The sequence below is a fragment of the Tauraco erythrolophus genome, chromosome 3, assembly GCF_009769465.1.
Source record: "Tauraco erythrolophus isolate bTauEry1 chromosome 3, bTauEry1.pri, whole genome shotgun sequence".
In the NCBI taxonomy this organism is placed as follows: domain Eukaryota; kingdom Metazoa; phylum Chordata; class Aves; order Musophagiformes; family Musophagidae; genus Tauraco; species Tauraco erythrolophus.
Genome location: NC_141467.1, coordinates 86,495,023 through 86,517,504, shown reverse-complemented (window position 1 = coordinate 86,517,504; position 22,482 = coordinate 86,495,023).

Below are 22,482 nucleotides of genomic sequence, written 5' to 3'. Positions count from 1 at the left end.
CTCAGTGCTGGGTCCGGTTCTGTTTAACATCTTTATCAGTGACCTGGATGAGGGGATTGAATGTACCCTCAGTAAGTTTGTGGATGACACCAAGCTGGGAGGCTGTGTCGATCTGCTCGAGGGTAGGGAGGCCCTTCAGAGGGATTTGAACAGACTGGATCGTTGGGCTGAGGCCAATGGCATGAGCTTTAATAAGGCCAAGTGCAGAGTCCTTCACTTGGGGTTTAAAAACCCCAAGCATCGCTATAGGCTCGGGAAAGAGTGGCTGGAGAGCTGCCTGGCGGAGAAGGACCTGGGGGTGTTGGTTGACTACCAGCTTGATATGAGCCAGCAGTGTGCCCAGGTGGCCAAAAAGGCCAATGGGATACTGGCATGTATCAAGAATAGTGTGACCAGCAGGAGCAGGGAAGTGATCCTGCCACTGTACTCGGCACTGGTGAGGCCGCACCTGGAATATTGTGTCCAGTTTTGGGCCCCTCGCTTTAAGAGAGATATTGAGCTCCTGGAGCGGGTCCAGAGAAGGGTGACTAAACTGGTCAAGGGGCTGGAAAATAAAACTTATGAGGAGCGGCTGAGGGAGTTGGGGCTGTTTAGCCTGGAGAAGAAGAGGCTGAGGGGAGACCTGATTACGGCCTACAAGTACTTGAGAAGGGATGGTGGGGAGGTGGGGGAAGGGCTCTTTACATTAGCGATGGGTGATAGGAGAAGAGGAAATGGGCATAAGCTTAGTCAGGGGAGATTCAGGTTGGATGCTAGGAAGTATTTCTTCTCTGAAAGGGTTGTCAGCCACTGGAATAGGCTGCCCAGGGAGGTGGTTGAGTCTCCATCCCTGGATGTGTTTAAGAATAGGGTGGATGAACTACTTAGGGATATGGTTTAATGGGGATTAGGGACGGTTGGACTGGATGATCTCTAAGGTCTTTTCCAACCTAGAAATCTATGAAATCTATGAAATCGAAATTATGAAGCTGGATGTATTTTAATTCTTGCATATATATTTATGTATGGCTGTGTATATACATACACATAGAAAAATGTGTTTTGTGTGCGTACGCATATAAATTCTTTAAGAATTTTAACTGTAATAGGGCTAAATCTGTGAAGAGCAGTTTAATTGGATTTTTTTTTAATTAAGTTCTAATCCATTAACTTGTTACTGATTTTCCTGAAAGGAGCAATAAGATCAGTTCCTAAAGCATGATTAAAACATAAGGAAGAATGATAAATTTTGAATTACTACATAGTTCAGGATGTTTATGTCCTTTTTCGAAGTTAATGAATGAAAATCAATCCAAGTTCCATTGCTGGGCAGCTATTTTCTACCCCCAAGAGAGCTGCAAATACTGTAGTCAATAATAGTACAAGAACCAATAACATTTTAAAGTATTAAATCAGACAAGTAGATTTTCAATTTGGCCCCAAAGCTAAAGAGTGATATTTTACATTTGAAAGAAAAAACTCCCTTCCAGGCCTAGAAATCTCAAGAGCCAATGAAAGAGATGTGGATTCAGGACGTAAAGGTCAAGAGAATGGAAGCTGACAGTCTTAACAGCTGGGTTGGATTTCTCAGTTGGCTATTAAAACTCCAAATTAAATGGCATTTGTTTTTTGGTTTTGTTTTTCTTGCAAAGCTAAATTGACTCTTTAAATGAAAATTATAAAATAAAAATATATTATAATATTGAATATGAGCTATTCTGTTTGCCAGTTATGTGGAACTAGCAAAAATGTCTATGAGGCTAGAGCTGGTTAAAAAAAATTGACAGAAAACACTGACCTAGAAAAATCCAATATTTCAGGGAAATATTAAATCATATCAACACTCCATATGGAAACCAAGAAACCAAATCATTCAACTTCCTAAGTCTTCCAAATAAATCTGAGTGATTTTCCCAGGCTCTCACAACTCATTTTACAAATTTCTGCTGCACTCCATCTGCTGAGCTGTCTGTGTCTCCAATCCAGTGCACATCACAGCTGTTCCTTCTGTGAACCAGCCAAAAAGACTGCAAAGTAGGTGAGCAAAGCAGCCCTCTTACCTGACCAAGAGGCAGAGATCCCAGGGAGTCAGACAGTGGCATACCCAGGCTATCAGGGCACCGGCTTAACCAGGTTTTCAGGGCAATCAGGTATTTAGCTAGATACATTTCACAGGGTGCCTGACAAACTTTAAGGTTTCCTTAGCAACTGGCTCTATTGGCTCCTGATCCAGAGATTTGACTAAGCATCTCCCAAGCTTTCCAGATGGCTGGAGCAACTCACTTCCCACGTAGCTGGCCTGCCTGATTGCAGGCGCATTGGACTATTGAAATCCCCAAAAATGTAGAAATAGAAGTTTTCCTGGAAGCAGATAAATTCTAGTAGCAGCTCTAGGAGCTACTGTCTGATGATTGAATGCTCCCCTTGCTGACTCTCAGAGCTCACTTAGCTAACTTGCTGGTTTGCAGAAACCTGGTAAGAAAGCAATTCATTACAGGGCAGCTGGGGAAATTTGGAAACTCAGTGCAATCTTGTGGGATTTCAGCTCCACTAAATATAACCCAATACTTTTCAACTTTTCATTTTTTTCAGTTGGATTGCAGTCATTTGTAAATGGTAGAAATGTTTTGCAGGTCCGACATTTTGTTCGTTAGGCAGCTCATGCCAGCACAAAGTTATCAATGGCTTGGTAGATGTCTGCTTGAAAAAAAAAGTAGGAGAAATCGAAATTGCAACCTTTTTTTTTTAATATAAATTATATAATTAGCTGCTTGCACTGACTAGACTCACTTAATTTTTTATAGATTCACTTACTGATAATTCTGCTCTTTTTTACCATTCTACATCCTAATTCTCACGTTTATATTTTCTTTCACTCCCTTTTTAGACAAAATTAGATTCTTACTCTACTAGCCTCAAGCAGGATTTACTGTCACTACTACCAGTTACCACCGTGTGGTTACTGATTCTTTTCCTCTCCTCCATGAAATAGAAAAGTACTGGATATTCCCATTTTATGGCCAGGGGTCTTAGAAGCATTAACCATACTGCTCAGCCTGTGCAGCCTGAAATCTGGTCACTCCAAGTCTTAACTCTAAGTGCCTATATCTCCATTTTTTTTCAGCTGTCTGAACTCAGGTTGCCTACAGTCCTAATGTGCTCTTTTTTATCTGCTATAGTTGGTACTATAATTGCTTGCTAGGACAGGCATCAAGCTGCTTTACCTAACCATCACTAATCAAAGGTAGTTGTCTAAGGCCAAACGGATACATCTGGGGAATGCAAGCATCCCCCTAAGTGTTCCGATAAGCTCAGGGCCTCTTTCTTTCTATTGATCATAAAAAAAATGTCTGGATGACTACAGGTAATATTTACTGAGATGAGTACTACAACAAATGATTTGTCCCAGAGCTCATAGAAGATGCAACAGCAAGGTGCTTCCTATTGCTTGTAAATTGCAGTCCTAATTATTAATGTACAGTCCTAATTACCAAACCATCTTTCTTCTTTGTCCCTGTATTGTTACCTCTCTCTACGTTCTCTTACTATTCCTTCTTACTTCCTACTTCTTCAACAAAGTGTACTCAATTTAAAAAGACAGTAACTTCCTTAGAGTCTTTAGGCAAACCCTAGAGTCATTAGGTAAACACTTTCAATGATTATTGGAACATGGTAAGGCTATTAATCTTTTAACTTTTAAGACTATGCATTTCCCTAGTTTCCCAGGCATCAATTAGTTTTGGTTGTTCCAAGTGCTCACTTGTTTAATTCATTCACTGCTTAGCTTATATGTAATAACGGACACAGACAGAAACTCCAACAATCCTCATGCCTCTGAGATGTGAATATATATGGTATATAATTTTCTGTGTGAAAACTAATGCCTTAGCAGAATATATGTAGTTTTACTGCAAAAACCTAGGTGGCAAAATCTGTTTTGAGACAAACTTTTCAGACCTAGACACTGTAATAAAGATCCCAAATTTAATATTTATCTACCACTCAAGCATATGCCAAAATAATTTATTTGACTTAATGATTTTTTTTAACTTTAAAAAACAGTTCATGTAGCTGTCTGAAATATAAATTGTGATGAAATACAAGTGAGAGAAATAAGATTTGTTAACAGAACAAATAGTATCTCTGCTACAAAATTTTCCCCATTTGCAAGACACTTGTTTAAATATTAAAACAAAAAACTTTGTAAACAGATCAACTTTGTAAATATACATTACAATGCATATATATTTCCTTGGATTTTTCACTTGAAACAGGTACATATGTACTAATACCTCTCCATGGGAATCCTTTTTTATTTTTTTAAATCATCATAAAATTCATGCCACTCATCATAATTTTTTCAGTAATATTTTAGGATTAAAAGTGTTGCAAATCTATAAAAGACAACAGAGCTATTCAAATAAACCAAAGAATTATATTACCATCTATATTCTTGAATGGGTGGACTGATTCACTCTACGGCAACTAACTAGGTATGTCTTTAAAATTACTTGCAATGAGATAACCAATTTCTTCTTTTTCCCAATTAGGCTTGAAAAAAGACAAATCCCATTTGTTTAGATAAAGTCCTTTCTTGCTAATAAAGGGAAAGTTAATCAACTGTGTAACTGTGTATTCTCATAATAATTCATAATCTCAAAATCAACACATTAAACCTTGTCCTGGGTGCAGACTGAGAGTCCACTCCTTCAATATTTAGAATAATGGTAACTAAGTTATAGCACACCTAAGTAACACTACCATATATAGTAGACTCATGTTACTAAAAACATGGATCTGAATGGTGCAGATCTTCTTTTAAATCACAATACTTCTTGTTTCAGAGAATGCTCCAGCAGTAGCTCTCAAAAGAACACATCATTACAGCCTCAACTGGTTTAATCTTTTATCTAAGAGGAGATATTTTGCCTAATGTTGAGAACCCGCTCTTGAACGTAAAGTACTAAGCTTACAATAAAACAGTTATTTTGTTTATTAAGGCTCAGTAACCATCCTATGACCCTGGGTCACAAATTAAGCTGCTGGAACAGAAAGCATATGGGATACCTACTAGCACTAGAACACTTTCAGGTAACTAAGAAAAGTGTTAGTCACTCAGGATAACATAGAAGTTAAAAGCACAGGTTCCATTTTTTTTACCTTATTCTGCAAAATATAGGTAAGGATGTAAAGAGTAAAGTAACAAATAGTTGTATACTGTTAGCAGCTTTCTGGATAGTCTTGAGAAAATGAGAGAAAGAATTTTTTTTTATATCCTATTTAATAATAAAATATGTTGTATTTTTTTGAGATTATTAAAACTATTAAATATCTACAGTGTTGTAGCTGAGGAACAAACTGATTTCAATACATCTCTTTTGGTCTTAGATGCTTAGATGATTTCTTCATCTGCTTTTATTTTTATTTGTTTAGAAGCAAATTATTTTTCAAAATGAGTTTGACAAATTTCCAGATCTGATCAGGGGTATCTTACATTTATGCTAGCATGTATCAGGACTCTAATAAGAGTAAAAATAGCACAGAATCAGATCCTTCCTGGATACAATGGACCGTAGGGCTAATAAAGTCTGATGCTGCACATTATGCATGGGAGACCATTCTTTAACAAGCTGATTGACTATGTTTGCAATTAACAAGCTGACCAATATAAAGAATCCTCTTGAGTGAAATATCAATTTTTACAAAATTACAGATCACACAACAGAAATTAAACAACCATAACAGGTCACAAAGAACTTGATGTTTCAGACCTACAAGTAGGAATGCAGTAACAGAGAAACCTGGTCTCCCTGGTTTCCTTCTCAGAAGAAGGAATATGGGCAGAAAAATTAGCACTAGCATAAAGTTCTCTTGTCGAACAATTTCCTGGGAAATGATGGAATTTCCTATATTACTTTTATGTCTTGTGCCTTGCCAGTTCCAAAGGCCAATGCACTATTGTTACCAGGACACACTCCAGCTAACTCCTGGCCCTAAGGAGGCTGTGTACAAATACAGGCAGACTTCAGGCTGTTTCCCTATTTTACACAAGACAGATTAATCTCTTCTAATACATTAAGAAAACCACAAATATCACTTTCTGTGTCAATCTTCACAATTTTTATGTTGTACTGAATACTGCCCTTTGAAATGGGAACATCTTAATTCGAAAGCATTAAATTGGCCTGGGAAGAATACAGAGCGATTGTCCGAGCAACCAGAGATCAGGTTAGGAAAGCTAAAGCCCTGACAGAGTTAAATCTGGCCAGGAACATCAAGAGCAACAAGAGAAACTTCTATAGATATGTCGATGATAAAAGTGAGGGACTTTTTCCAAGGGTGTGTAGTGATAGGACAAGGGGCAATAGATTCAAACTGAAAGAGGGCAGATTTAGATTACATATAAGGAAGAAATTTTTCACTCAGAGGATGGTGAGGCAGTGGAACAGGTTGCCCAGAGAAGTTGTAGATGCCCCATCCCTGGAAGTGTTCAAGGCCAGGCTGGATGAAGCTTTGGGCAACCTGGTGTAGTGGAGGGTTTCCCTGCCCATGGCATGGGGGTTGGAACTAGATGATCTTTGAGGTCCCTTCCAACTCTAAGCATTCTATGATTCTATGGTTCTATGGTTCTATGTTCTGGGTCTGATTATAAAACTTTCTAAATATAAGACAGTACAAGATGCAGTGTGAGACAGAGATGCTCACCACGTCTAAATAGTTCATGATGGTAATTCAGTTTACCATGGAGATTAACCCTCACTCGTGCTAGAGGCAGCTGAATTAGTCTAAGCGACTGTCATGGTTTGATGTGGAGGGGGGGGTGGTTCTGGTGGCAGGAGAGGGATTTTGCTCCCTGCGACCTCCCTGGTTTTGGATCCGGGTTAGGCTTAGTTCTGGCCACCGGATCAGACTGCCATCCCCCTCGGGGTTGAGCCAATAGGGCGCCTCTGCGAATTGCCCTATTTAAGTCAGGACAAGGGAACCGGAAAAGGTGCTTCGCCCAGGATCGACCAGAGAAGGGAGGAGGGCACTGCCCCCGCTCCCTGGCTCCCGGCCGGGTGGCTGCCTGCGTCGGGCCGGCGCCGCCCACGGAGAATGGCGGCGGCGGAGCCAGCTGGGGAACTCGGGGGCACCCCACTCCCAGGGTGCCCACTGGGCTGAGTTCACCTGGAGAGGACTGAGATCTGAGAGAAACAGCTGCATCGACAGCAGGTCAGTGAGGATGGAGCGGGAGGAGGTGTGCCGGAGCCGAGTTTCCCCTGCGGCTGATGGTGAGATAGCAGGCTGCCCCCCTGCAACCAGGACGGCCTCGGTGGAGCAGCGACCCACTCGCAGCCCGTGGGGAGAAGATGCCTGAGCCCGAGGATGGTCGTGTTGGGGGCACGGCAAGGCAGAGAGGCATCTGGAGTCTTCGTGACGACCCACGCCGGAGCGAGTGGCTACAGCTCCCTAAGTACCCGAGACTGTGGTATAGCCCACACCGGAGCAATCTGTGGGGAAGGATTGTTTCCAGTGGGCTGGACTCACGTTGGAGAAATTTGTGGATTTTTCCTCGTGGGTAGGGGATCCATTGGAGCAGGGGAAAAGGGTGTAAGGACTCCTTCTCCTTTAAGAAAGAAGCAGCAGTAACAGCACGGAATGAACTGACCTGCACTCCCCCAGTCCCTGCCCCCTGTGCTGCTGGGGGGAGGAGGTAGAGCCGGGAGGAAAAGGAAGGGGGGGGGGGGGAAGGTGTCGGTTTAAGATCTGGTTTTGTTTCTTTCTGTCCTCTCAAGTAATCGGTTTTTATTTCCCTTTGTCCTTCTAAGTAATCATTAATAAACTGTTTTGCTTTGAGAAAAAGCGCTGCCTGTTTTGCCCAGGACCATGGTTGGTGGGTGCTCCCTCTGTTCTTGCCTCAACCCTCAGTCCTTTTGTTTTTTTTTTCCTCTCCTCTCTACTTTACTGGAGAAGGAGAGACTGTGTGAGTTTTAGTTGCTGGATCAGCCTAAAACCACGACAGCGACATTGGCTGCCTAACTAAATATCTGTTGGGAGCTTAAATGGGTAGCTCACCTACACACATGGAAATGGATTTTACTGTCTTAGTGTTGAAATGAATTATCCCATTCTAGGTGTCCCAAAGTGGACTTCTGGAAAGCCAAGAAGAATACATGCACTGTTTTTTAACCTGGAATCATGTGATGATTAAACGTAAAATTTAGAAACAATCATGTAATTTATTTGTCGAATACAAGTATAATAACCTTTTATATTTTTACTATAACACTGCATGCTATTTTGAATATTTGTCTTCAGCTTGCATTTTATTTCTTCATAACATGAACTAAAGCACAGAAAGTCCTATTTTTAGGAGCTATTGACCTGAAATCACACTAGTAGCTCACAACAGATTTTGAGTGAGGTTCTATATCTAAACCCCACTAATTTTCTCACTCTTTGAAACAGCAGCTAAACTAGTACAGGATGTCAAAGGAAAGTGGAAATGAATGAAGATTTATCCTCTGAAGGCCTCTGAACTATATTTAGTTTTTCTTGCCAGAGGGTATAATCAAACAATGCACAATGAATATTCATTATGGAGCTGAGTAATCGATTCTATTATTTGCTTTTATACACATTGCAATACTAGGTTCAGAAGAGAAAGACACATCTGGTTGGATGATGGAGCAATCTCTCTCTGACTCTTTCACTTCCAGAGTGCTGGCAGTGACAGTATTCAGGAAATGAGACATTCTTCAAGTCTACAAAAAGCTAATATGAAGGACCATTTTTCCTTTTCTAATTAACTTATAACGTTGTGGGTTTTTTTTTTTGTAGACAGTAGAATTGTGTGTATTCATGTTATCAAAGGTTTGATCCTTAATAATTTGCTTTAAGAGGGCTTGAATTCTTTCTAGTTCTGACATATTCTGTATAAATACCCTGATTTATATCATCTTCAAGTTATTTCAAGTTATTTTTATTGCCTGTTTCCAATCATTTGCATGTTACCCTTTACACAACAGCTATCACTTTCATGAAAATTGATAGGGAGTGTCTTGGGATGTTTACCTAAAAAAGAAAAAAAAAAAAGGAAAAAATACTATAAAAGTTGTCTTTCAATCTGGCAAGAAGCTGAAAGTCAGAAAGAGGCAAATGTTTTTTATTCCTACAGGTTACATCAGCTGCTACCATGCGAATGGCTTCTTTTTCATGTTCCTGTAGCTGTGAGCAAAACTGTCATGGGAAACTGTCTTAAACATTTTGCTTATCAAAAAGTACAAAAGCTTCCTGAACCTTCTTTAACTTTATAGGTCTGATGGGAGTAGAACACTTTCAAAATGTTATTTTCCACCTGTGTTCTCTAACTTTTAGAATTTTAGTTCAAATCCCAGTGTGCTTTCATTGCTGCAATGCCAGTGTGCCTCTGTCATTTTAAGAGCACTTTGTTCAGTATGACTTTTACTGCATCGCTGTCCTCACTCTTAGATGTTATTCACAGAAATAAAGGCTATTTATGTGACTTCTTTCTTTAATGGCAGACGAGTATTATTAATTTATTACCTGTACTATTAGGGTGGAACCTCATAAACACACAACTGAGAAGACCGTCACTAACAAATATTTACATTGAAATTATTAGGTGATTCATAACAACAGTGCATATAGAACTTGATTGGTATTTCTTCCTAGAGCTAAGACATCACAGAATATAATTAAGAATATTTAGAAACACCACCTCCATCATTTTAAAATGATTCCTGATGTTCTTAATCTATGTGTGAGAACAGTTTTTGACTATAAATGTCCTAGTTTTCGATTAATCATCAAAGAAAACAGTTCCATAGCACATACAATGATGAAAACAGTTTTCAAGTTTATATCTTCATGCACTCATATGCCTCTGTAGAAAAATCTAGAAAACAATTTGTTGAAAGAAGCAATTTAAGGAGTAGTACAATTTTCATCAGAAAAAAAAAATCTTTCATAAAATGTTTGTGTTCCCTCTGCAGAAGTTTGTTTGCTTGCTTGTTTTCCCCCTTTCTTTGAATGTAGGCTGCACTTACATGTTCTTAACTTTGACAGTGGTTAATTTGCAGACATTTTCAAAATGTGAGCAATGCTCTGTAACAAGTATTTCTCTATAGGCTTGCCAATAGAATATATGAAGTCAGGAGATGGGAAAAAAAAAGGAAGTCAGCAGAGATTTCATGCTCTTGGTTTATTGTCTACAGTGGGAGCCCTTTTTTAAAGAATCATTTTTTGTGTTAAACTTTCAAGTTTCTCTCCCCTACAAGAAGGGAAATGCTGTCTTTTGAACAATGGCGAATTGCTTTTACAGTTTAGTCCTCACAGGTAAGTAATGGGGTTTTGAGCTTTTTATTCCATTTTTTATAAGGGTAGTGAAATCGTGTGATCAAGAGCAAAACTAATCTTTGATAACATAATATAAAAGATGTAGGCAGTTCTGGCTCAGTATCAGATAAACATTTACTCTGGGAATCCATGTAAATCAGAGGAATCACTATTTGCGAGTCTTGGCCTTGGACATGCTTAATCAGCCAGAATTCTCTATTAATTAATTTTGAATAGTCATGACAAAACTAATCACTTTAAAGACGGGCAAATAATTTTGGCAGGAAAAAAAGGTGACATTTTATAATGGTAAATAATATTTCTCCTCCATAATATGCAACAGTGCTATACTATGTGCAGTGCATATAAAAAGGGAATGGGTTATGCATTAAGTTAATCAAAAAGGAATTGTAATGTAATGTAAGGGTTTTTCACAGTTTTGAGGTCCTCTAGTTATTTTTTACAACTAACCTATAGGACAAATCTCATGATCTCAGGTTTGGGGTTTTTTGTTGTTTTATGATTGGTGTTTTTTTGTTTGTTTTGTTTCTGTTATAACTAAAGAAGAGGTTAATTCAAGGAGAGAAAAGATGGATTGAGAATAAGGCACTTTTCAGGATTTTTTGGAAGGCTATTGCAGACTGCCTGTCTTAGCTTTATCTAGCACTTGAGTCCAAATTCTTCAAGGTCATCTTTGATTTTAAATATAATATAAATCAAATTAATAGCCATGCTATATAAACCCATTCCTGAGACTTAAAAAGCATATGGATTGAGCTCCATAGGATTATTTTCCTTAACTGCTCAATGCTTTTGCTCCCAGTCTGTAGTTGAAGGATATCAGCCTTTCCTTATTAACTATTCCTATTTCAGATTTTTGGGAGGGGATAACCACTTAGTAAAACACTGTAAATTTTTATGGAATTGGAATTGATTATATTTTTACTTGACATTTCCAAGCTATGACATACAAAATATTAAATAACAGCTATGATAATAATTGTTATTATCCAAAACCACAGCAGGATTTTCGTACAGGAACTCACAAGTACCCAGTTCTCTGCCTTGTATTTAAACTGTTAGAACATGTCATTTTCTCTTTTTAATGATAGTGGGCATACAGCAATTTTCATGCTAAATTTTCAACCTAAAACATTTTAGAACTATGCACAGTACGTAATTGATGTGAGATAATGTAATGCTCTTGGGATGGAAAACCATTTTGTAGGCTAGGATTTAGCTTCCAAGGTAACCAAAACCAAGGACTGTAACCCTTACAGTGCTGTGCTTTGTGTTTGTGACTAGGGCAGTATTGATAACACACCAACGTTTTGGCTCCTGCTGAGCTGTACCTACTGAGCATCAAGGCTGTATTTCCAGCACCCACACTCCAACAAAGGCCAGTAGACTCTTGGTGGGCAAGTGGTTGGGAAGAGGCACAGCACGGACAGCTGACCCAAACTGACCACAGGGATATTCCATACTGTATGGTGTCATGCTCATCAATAAAAGTTGAAGTGAAGGAGAGGAGAGGGGAAATTGTTACAGAGGTGTTTCTTTTCTGAAGCAATCACTACATGTACTGTATGAGTTCCTACTTCCTAGAAAGAGGCTGGACCTGCTGATGGGAAGTAGAGCATAAATCTTTTTGCTTTGCTTCACTTCTCCATGTGGTCTTTGCTTTTCTTCATTAAACTACTTTTATCTCAATCCATGAGTTTTCGATCTTATTTTCTCACCTGTTCTGCTGAGGAGAGGGAGTGTGAGAGTGGTTTCGTGGGCACATTTTTTAGTAAAAATTTTTCATTTTATTTTTTTTCTTCTATTTTTTTATTCGGTACAAATGAGAAGTATCTACTATTGTGGAATCATTGTCTGTCTCTGGGAGACTTATGCATGCTGTAATGAATATTAGTATAGATTAATAATTTCTTCTAAGCCTCATGATACATTACTTCTGCTTCCAAAAGACAAACAGCTGTAAAAGGAATCATTAGGTCAATATTTTTTCACCAATTCCTGAAAACGTACCTAACTTATCCTTCTTAATTTCTTTTTCTCAGTATGTATAAGACAGCAGTTAGCGTTGCAATCCTATCCTGTTACTCTATGAAACATTCAGAGCATATCCTGCTTAAAATACATCGCACAAATAGTGAAGTGCAATAGAGCCTGAGCACTTCTATTGAAAGGAAAGAAACGATTGAAGGTAGTGATAAAGCCCCTACTTACTTAAATGACAGTTAGGCCACTAGTGAATTTTGCATGTTGCATTTTTATACACTGTATTAAAGTTTGCTAAAAATTGGATTTTTTTAAAGCCAAAAAATCATGAGAAAAAAATAAATTCTAAAGTTTTAGTCAATAGAATATGCTATCTGGTGCCAAAACTTTCATAAATAGTTATCTATTCAGTTGACCACCAACAAAACCAAGCAAACAAACAAACAAAACAGCTTTTGGGAGCTGAAGATATAAACAAAATACATAATATTCTCATAATTTTATCAACTTCTTAGTATGTTTAAGTGGGAGCAATCTCCTGTCAGATACAATACAACACTAATACTATGTGACAAGTTGTAATTCAGTGCAACATGATTTGATGTGCTAATAAAATACAACTTGTAAATGTATATTACCTATGGCAAGCTAAATCCTGTCAAAACTAATGAAAATTAAAGTATTTTCCTGTCACAGATGAGTAGAACTTATTTTTATGCTATTCCTTTCTGACATGTAAACACATTGTGGTACTGATAAGGTAAGGTTAAAAATACGTCTGTCTAAAGAAGTGGAATTTAGAGGAAAATCAAAGCAGTTTATAGAAAATTGGAACTTATGATAGGGAGGTGAATTATGAAAATGTTGCACTTGGCTGGCTGAAGTCGGGTGTAACAAAACATGATCTATACACCTGCAGTGGGATGATACTGAGTTTCTCATGTTATGCCTGAATACTGTCCTCAAAAACACTGTTGTCAAAAGAGATTCAACTGAAATAAAATGTTGGTTAACAGACATGGTGACGTTTTTCCCATAAATGGCACCTGTGGCAGTTCTACCTCTGACTCGTATTTGGGAGATATTTTCAGTATTTTTCAAGTTCATCACAAGTTGAAGATGACTAATGTGCTGACTATAAAGGATTGCTGGAAGCTAAGCTCCAGGGTTGCTTGAGAGCATAAACTTTAGCTCATAGTTAATCTGACCAGCCTTCCAAATAAAGGACAGGTATAGGTAATGGTATGTTCTTGGGAACATCAGCATGCGTACCAGCAAAGCTGACTGCTAGAGGAGTCTTTGCACAGTTCCCAAAGTTTAGTTCTCTGGCAGTCTCTTCTACTCCTCTAAAACTTCATACATATACCTTCACATATATTGGTGTACACATTTAGACTGCTCATTTGTCACTTAAATTCTGGCTGGCATTTCTTCTATAACTGCTATGTGCTTTGTATCATGGTTGCTATTTTAATTTTAGCTATTGTAGGAGGAGTGATTTCTTTGTCTTACCAAAATATTTTTACTAATAAATTCCTTATATTATTTTTATGTCTAAAGAAACTACTGAAGATTAAGAATCATAGTAAAGACCACTACATATTATCTACACAAATGCAAACACAGAAATATAGACACACATATATAAGTATATATATATATTTTAACAACCATTATAATCATAACCACTTTGCAGATCAACAGTTCCGTTGCCTTCCAAGGAAGGGCACACAGCTTCCAGAGATGATTCAATAACTCAGTGACAGAGCATTTTTAAAGCAGAGAAGCTGAGCTGCAGATCACTGCAGAGCTCAGGAACTGTGCCAGGGGACTGATCATGAAAAGGACTGGTCTTCCCAGGAAAGGGCCACAACAGCAGAGGTTTGCTGATGGAAAAGTAAAGCTAATGATCAAGGCTGCAGGTGTCCTGGCACTCACGATCCATGAAGAATATAAGTATTAAACCTCCAGTTAAAGTACTTGGATTTCTCACTTGACAGTCGATCCTGATCTTCCCCAGACCATCTTAGTTAAATCATAGATTATAGTGATTAAAAAGCTGCTTTTTACAAAAAGGTATTATTTACCTAGTATACGTGTGATCAATAAATGAAATTATTTTCTTCACGCTCTAGTGCCAGGAGAGAATGTTTAAGAGGGATTTGGAGAAAGACTAGCTGCTCTCCTGTTCACACTGGTGAAAGTGAGAAGCAAGGTAGTCAACAGAATATGCTATACTATTAATTAAGGTAATTAATGTAGTTATTTGAGTTTAAAGATTAAACGAGTGTACAGAGGACCAGAAAATAAACATCAGTCCTGTGTCATGGTGGCGAACCAAAGTTTGAACTGAAGTGAACAACGAGGGAGAAGAATCAGATTTGCCAATGGGCAGATGAGCAACTCTTGAGTAAAATATTGGAGGGCTTTTCTAAGTAAACTGAAAGTAATTTATATGCAAATTAATGTTTAATTTGGTGTTATGCATGATGCAAAAACTTTCTTTTTTCTTCACTTATACTTGGCTGTTTTCTTCTCTGAAACAGAAGATGAACATTGTAAACAGTCCTGAATCAGATCAGTCAGTAGATGAAGCTCTCTAAAAGTATGAGATCTCGCTCCTAAGGGAATGTTTCAGAGAGCTTGTCACATGAAAATGAACTACTTCAAAACTGTTAGCCAGTGTCAGCAAAGTGAAAATTTTGGTAGGTTTTAAATAATTTTGTCTTTTAATCAGAAGCTCAACATGAGCTGGCAATGTGTGCTTGCAGCCCACAAAGCCAACCGTATCCTGGGCTGCATCAAAAGAAGCGTGGCCAGCAGGTCGAGGGAGGTGATTCTGCCCCTCTATTCTGCTCTCGTGAGACCCCACCTGGAATACTGCATTCAGCTCTGGAGTCCTCAACACAAGAAGGACATGGAGCTGCTGGAGCGGGTCCAGAGGAGGGCCACAAAGATGATCCGAGGGCCGAAGCACCTCTCTTCTGAAGATAGATTGAGAGAGTTGGGGCTGTTCAGCCTGAAGAGAAGGCTCTGGAGAGAACTTCTAGCAGCCTTCCAATACTTAAAATGGGCTACAAGAAAACTGAAGAGGGTATGCAGTGATAGGACAAAGGGTAATGGCTTTAAACTGAAAGAGGGTAGATTTAGATTAGATATAAGGAAGAAATTCTTCACCGTGAGGGTTGTGAGGCACTGGAATATGTTGCCCAGAGAATCTATGAATGCCCCAATCCTGGCAGGGGTAAAGGTCAGATTGGGTGGGGCTTTGAGCAACCTAGTGTAGTGGAAGGTGTCTCTGCCTGTGGCAGGGTGGTTTTAACTGGATGATCTTCAAGGTCCCTGCCAACATAAACCATTTTATGATTTTATGAGAAAATCAAGACAAGTTGAACGTATATAATTTGCCGATGTACTATCAAGGAGTTTGACTATAATCAAGTCTATATTCATACTGAAATTCTTTATGTTTCAGTATCAGACTTACAATGGAACAATTGTGTTAATGTTCATAGTCATTAATATTCCCTTCATTATAAAAGCAGTTGCTGTAAGAAACTTGTGAAAATGCAGATTTCATTACAGCACATCTAAAAGTAGAAACTAAATTTCTCTCTATCAAATTGAAAATTAAATTTCTGTTCAGAACATTGTAACTGATTCTTACCTCTAATTTATTCACATGAAAATGTCTAATAACATGTCTTGTAAAAAGATTTCCTATTTTCCTGATGAAAAATTTCAAGTGCAATATTTAAGAAAAGTAACATGAGTTGCAGACAACAAGATCTTTTTTTTTTTTTTTTTTTTTGAAATAAAGTCTCCCTAGTGAATTGAAAATGCTTTTTTGTTCTACAGTGGACATTTTATTACCTATAGATTTAAGATTGGAAAGAAAATAGCCTTTATATAGACAACATGAAAATTCATTTCTATTAATTGCTTGGGAAATAAGCAGTTGTGATTTTATGAAGACATAATCATTAAATCGGTTGAATTGTGATTGCTTTTATTATGTGCAACTGATGCAACTGATTTGTTGCACACAAAATTAAGATATCACTTCCTCACATTGCTATTATATTGAGATTAAAATAGTTATGTTATTTACCATCACCATTTATTGCAGACTGTAGTATCTCAGTACCCAACATTTCCAATTCTGTTACATTATCTTTTCATAAGACCGTACTTTATTTTATAATTACTTAGCTAAGTCTTGTAAGATGGAAGATTGAGACATCTATACAAGTAAGTGGGAGCACTTTTTTTAGGATAACTATAGAAGTAAAATATATTGAAATAGAACTATGGGGAGTATTTCAGCCATAATTAAGGGCTTCTTGCAACATAATCATAGAGGGCAGAAAATAAAACTAAAAACTAGTTATCAAGAAAGGATAGTTTATGATAGAATGAAAAGGGGATAATGGGACTATTTAACATTTATTTCAGTTTTGTCTTAAATGTCTCGAAAAGCAGCTTGGGAGGCAGTGCAAGACTTTTGTTATAATTTATGAGGAGAGTATTTTGGATATAAACTATAACTATTACAGTATGAAGAGGTAATCTTCAAAAAGAAAATAAATGTCAGATTCATGTTGTTCAATTTATCTACAGGCTTTTTTCCAGCTGTATCTCTTATGAACAAATGCTCATTTTTTCAGTTTCCTCCATTCTTTACAAATAGCATTTAGTACTTTCAGTTTTCACTTGAGGTTCCACAGATGGGCTTAATTTACCACTTCTGCCACAGATTTCCAATGTGATGTAGCACAAGACAGCTGGAAGTAATCACCTAAAAGTAACACACCCCACCTCTCTGTGTTTCATGGACGAAAAGAGACTCCCTGTTCTACTGCTGTGCATGGGAGGCAGGAAGCAGAAGCAGGAAGAGTTGTCCTCTCCTCACTCCACTGAGAGCTAGGGAACCAAGACACTGCTTACAGGGGGACTCGAGCTTTCATGTAGCTAAAATCGAGAGAGAAGAATCCTTGCTTCTCTCAAATGCAGATTGCCTAATTCAGCTTCTAAACTAGCACTTAAATGAATGAAGTCTTTCATATTTTGATGGTCTTCTAATCTTCAGCTGACTTTCTGTCTGGTACTTAGTATGCTCATTGCAGTTTATCACCAACCACAATAGATAACGGTCTCTCATCTACAAACGTGGTCAAGGAAGGATATGTCACTGTATTTCCTTTATACAGTGTCATAGATGAGATCACTCTCAGACTACAAAAATAGATACGAGATAGTGTATCAGGAAACACTTTTTATATTTGTGAACAAAAAAAAGGAAGATAATGACCTTTTAATGATCTTTCTTAATGCTAAAATAAGACTTTTCAGAATGCAAGAAACCTTCAGACAAAATAAAAGAAAGAAGGCCTTACTTTGTGGACAAGGAGATAAAAAGGAGAAAGACTCAGATTCCATCTTCCAGAGGATTTTTTGGTTTGATTTTGTTTCTTTGTCTTTAATATAGAAACAGTTCTAGGCATAGGGGCTGTAACAAGGTTCATTAAGCAGCTTATATTTAAATAACATAACAGAGAGGTAGCTTAAAACTGTTAAGTTCAGTCATTTGGGATTTATCTTGAAGTAAAAAATATTTGTGAAACAGGAAATGATGACTGTCTTAAATAAACGTATGGTACAGTTTGAATACTATCATCTTTTTTTTTCTAAGAAGCAGCAAAGAAAATTAAGTATAGTGAGTGTCAATAGCATGTAAAGTTCAATCACTTCACCCTGAATTACATCTAATGTCAAATTCAATAAATGATGCCATCTGAAAAATGTTTTCATAACAGATTTCAAAAAATTGACTGATCTTTTAATAGTAGTTGATGGTTAGAAATTCAAAAGCCAATGAGCAAACAGTGTCTTTTAATGAGGTAAATTACAGCAACATCACTGAATTTAGTAGTGGTTTCTTTTTCTTTGAATGATTTTATACAACAAAATAAAAAGTTCGAGCAGAGCCTTAGAACAATCAGACACCCATCAAGTCATCTTAGCCTAAGATGACCATGAAATAAATGTAGTCTCCTGCAAGTGTCATATTAGGACAAAAGAGATGTCTAACTTTTGACTGATTTCAGGAGACAGATATTTAAGTACTGCTGAAACTTGACCATCATTAGAAACATTTTGAAGGAGAGCTTTTGGAAGGACCTAGAGAAAAAGATGAATAAATTCTTTTGCTACAGAACTTAATTCTAAGAAGAAAAATAAAAATCATTCAATTCATTCATAAACTATGAATGTAACTGAAAAAATTGCTATTCTTGTCATGCTTTTTAGCAAACTGACTAAACTCATAGATGCTACTCAATTTCTTGTGTGTAATTCAATATTTTCTGTTCAAATAAAGCCTGAATTTTGCAACTTTATTGCTAAAATAAGAAGGAAAAACTTCCTAACATTTTAATCAAAGGGAAAGGCAGTACATTGAACCAACTTCATTTTATTGCTTACTGTAAGAAAAATCCTCAAACCATCAGTAGAAAAGATGTAAAAAGGTAGCTTTTCACAAGTGAAGCACTTTTAAAAATTCACCTTAGCTTACAGTATGAATTTAAAAACACCTCAATTTAAAAGACTCAGATTTTGTTTTGATTTAACAGAATTAATACAATATGAAGATTCTTTTCTAGTGAAAATGGTAACATTCTAAGCTTTGAAGTTTTTTATAATTTCAAGATATATTTTTTTTCTATTCACTGTAAATTACACAAAAAATATTTTTGACAGCTGAGGAGTACAAAAGTGTCTTGTTTCATATGGCATTGTTAACATTTAAAATGTGAAGACATTTTTAAAATTCAAATTAGTACATCTCTATAGCTAGAGGTCAAAAATTTATATGTGTACTTTAATAAGCATATAATGAAAAGAAACATTATAAAGAAGAAAAAGCAAAGTACCCTCCCCGTATTCATTCTGAAATAATTATGCCCAAAAGGAAAGGTATAAGAATGATTTCTTAAATTATTTCTTTATATACTTATGTTAAAAATAGTGTATGAATTAGAAATGAATTCTGTATCATAATTACGTTTTTTCCTCTTTTATTTTCCTTAACTTTTATGAAATGCAAACATTTATTGGAAGAGGGAAAATCATATAAATAAGTTAACACCAGAGTATCAGCTACAGTAAAGCCTTGTGGCCCACATATATGTAGGGCCCAACTCATGTGAATAATTAATAGTCAGGTGACACAGAGACACACACCTTTGTCATCTGGCTTGCTAACCTTGAGAGAAGTGCTTTATACAAGCTTTCTGCTGGGCATGGAGGACAATTTTTTGGCACAGGCAATCTATGGGAGCAGCTGTGCAAGAATTGTTTCTCACAAATAAGGAAGAACTGAGTCGCCGAGGAGAACAGCTCCAGTGCTGGCATGATACTCATCGGAGCGCTCCATTGCAGTGCACAGAGTGCTTGCTGAACAGGGGAATACCTCAGGAGAAGCCAAGAGAGATGCCAGGAGCCCACAGCTCATGTGACAGCTGCTGACAAAACCTCAGCAAGACCAGGAGCAATGGAGGCCAAGACCACCTCCCTTGTATAGAAGAATTCCCTAGGGAGTGCTAGTGACCAGGGCGGGCAAACAGGGTATGGCACACGAGTTTGTGTGGCAGTTTACATGGAAGGGTGCACAGGAAGAGGACTGTAGCTCTGCTGACTCCACCAGGGAGCAATGGTATCCACTCAGCAGAAAGCCACAGCCTCTCCAAGCTCAGCACCTGCCACAACTGACACAGCTTCCCAGACAGAGCTCCAGTGGGAACGTGCTGCCACCCAGGTGCCAGGCTGTAGGTGTGCCCTACTCTTACACCAGTACCGGATGGCAGCAGTGAGCACACTTGTGGGAGGTGTGTCCAGGGAGAGGAACTCCTCCGCTCAGTGACAGAGCTCTGGGAGGAGGTGAGTAGGTTGTGGCATACCAGGGGGTCCAAGACAGAGATAGACTGCTGGAATCGCACCCTGCTTTCCCTGAGACAGGCACAACAGGCAGACAGGATCCATGGTATGGAGAATTCCCTTTCTTCTCACCACTTGGCTGAACATGATGACTTAAGGGATAAGAGGCAACGGGGACAAGTTCCTGCCTACCGCAGCAGGCATGTCTCCTCTGAGACATCCCACCTTCATAACAGGTGTGAGGCTCTGCAAGTGGAACAGAACAATGACAAGGACGATGGTTCATTGAGCTTGGAGGAGTTGCCAAGACTAAGTTGGCTTATGCCCTGTGTCAAAAGAGCTTCCAAAAGGAAAAAAAAGCAAGTCACTGTCATAGGAGTCTCTCTCTTGAGGGGAACAGAAGGCCCAATATGCAGATCAGACCCACTTTTTAGGGAAGTCTGCTGATTTCCTGGGGCCTGGGTTGCAGATGTAAAGAAAGAGCTTCCTACCCTGATATGGTAGGACGGTTGGAGGAGGTTGGACGAGGCCAGGTTGGACGAGGCCCTGAGCAACCTGATCTAGTTGGAGATATCCCTGTTCCTTACAGGGGGGTTGGACTAGATGACCTTTGAAGGTCCCTTCCAGCCCTAACCATTCTATGATTCTACGGTCCTCAAATTATTATCCATTATTGATTTTTCAGGAAACAAGAAATGAAGTTGCAACAAGAAGTCTGAGGGCAATCAAGAGAGACTTCAATGCCTTGAGACAACTGGTTAAAGGATCAGGAACACAAGTAGTGTCCTTCTCTATCCTCCCAGAGATAGATGAGGGAATGATGAGGAAAGAAACAGGAAGAGTCAACAGATCAATACCTGGCTCCAAACCTGATGACACCGGCAGAATTTGGGGTTTTTTGATCATGGGTCGGTCTATATGACACCAGGCCTGCTGGCAGCAGATGAGGTACACCTGTCTTAAAGAGGGAAAAAGATCTTTGCACAGGAATTAGCAGGGCTCATTGAAGGAACTTTAAACTAGATTTAAGGGGTGAAAAGCATAAAACCAGGCTTGCTAGAGACAAGCCTGAAGGCAGCATGCCAATGTTTGAGGAATAGTGTGCTAGCAAGGACCTTCGGTCTGACATCTCATGGAGACAGGGGTTGGACATCCATGAGACAGCAAAGACACAAGGGTTATTGATATGTTAGAAACCATGGAAGCACCTGAGAATGGTCACACAGGAATTAGGACTTCTTCCCCTCAAAAGGTGGCAGGACCAATAGCCCTATTGAAGCACGTCTACACCAATGCACGAAGCACAGGCAACAAACAGAAGGAGTTTGAAGCCATTGTACAGCTGGAAGACTATGATATAGTTGCCACCACAGAAACATGGTGGGATGGCTTACACAACTAGAATGCTGCAATGGATGATTACAAACTCTTCAAAAGGGACAGGCAAGGAAGGAGAAGTGGTGGGGTAGCCCTGCATGTTAGGGAGTGTTTTGACTAAAGCTTGACAATGGTGATGCAAAGGTTGAGCGTTTATGTGTAAGAATCAGGAGGAAAGGCCAACAAGGCATATATCATAGTGGGAATCTGTATAGACCACTCAATCATGACAAAGTGACAGATGAAATATTCTATAAGTACCTGGGACAAATCTCACAATTGCTAGCCCTTGTTTTTGTGGGGGACTTTGACTTACCAAATGTCTGCTGGAAATAAAACATAGTGGAGAGGAAAGAGTCTAGGAGGTTCCTGGAGTGTGTGGAAGGTAACTTCCTCACACAGTTGGTGAGTGAGCTGACTATGGAAGACACCCCACTGAACCCATTTTTTGTGAATAGAGAAGGACTTGTAGGTGATTTGATGACAGGAGGCCATCTTGGGCATGGAAATAATGGATAAAGTTTTCAATTTTTGGAGAAGTAAAGAGAGGGGTCAGCAGAACTGCCGCCTTGGACTTCTGGAGGGCAAACTTTGGCCTGTTTATAAGACTGGTTGACAGAGTCCCTTGGGAGGCAGTCCTGAAGGGTAAAAGAGTCCAGGAAGGCTGGATATTCTTCGAGAAGGAAATCTTAAAGGTACAGGAACAGGCCATCCCCATGTGCCGAAAGATGAGCTGGCAGGGAAGAAGACTGGCATGGTTAAACAGAGAGCTTTGGCTGGAGCTCAGGAACAAAAAGAGAGTTTATGATCTTTGGAAGAAGAGGTAGGTAACTCAAGAGGACTACAAGG